Below are 261 nucleotides of genomic sequence, written 5' to 3' on the forward strand. Positions count from 1 at the left end.
TTTAGGTTGCCCCCCGCCGTGCCCATGAAATATTAATCTGCGTTACCGGGAAGCCGGAGCTCGAAAGGTGTTGGAGGAAAACAGAAAAACTTGCGAGCACAGCCGCCCCGCAGCCCAGCAGATACCGGAGCCCCGGTGCTCCAAGGTTACTGCTCCCAGGGGAGGAGCAGCCCCGGGAGCCAGGAAAAACTGCTCTGTGGGTGCCCGGAGAGCCAAGAACCACTCCCTCCACCTGGGAACTGGCCCCCAACCAGCAAATTT

This window comes from Antrostomus carolinensis, unplaced genomic scaffold (genome assembly GCF_000700745.2).
Source record: "Antrostomus carolinensis isolate BGI_N321 unplaced genomic scaffold, ASM70074v2 scaffold29742, whole genome shotgun sequence".
NCBI classification, from domain to species: Eukaryota; Metazoa; Chordata; class Aves; order Caprimulgiformes; family Caprimulgidae; genus Antrostomus; species Antrostomus carolinensis.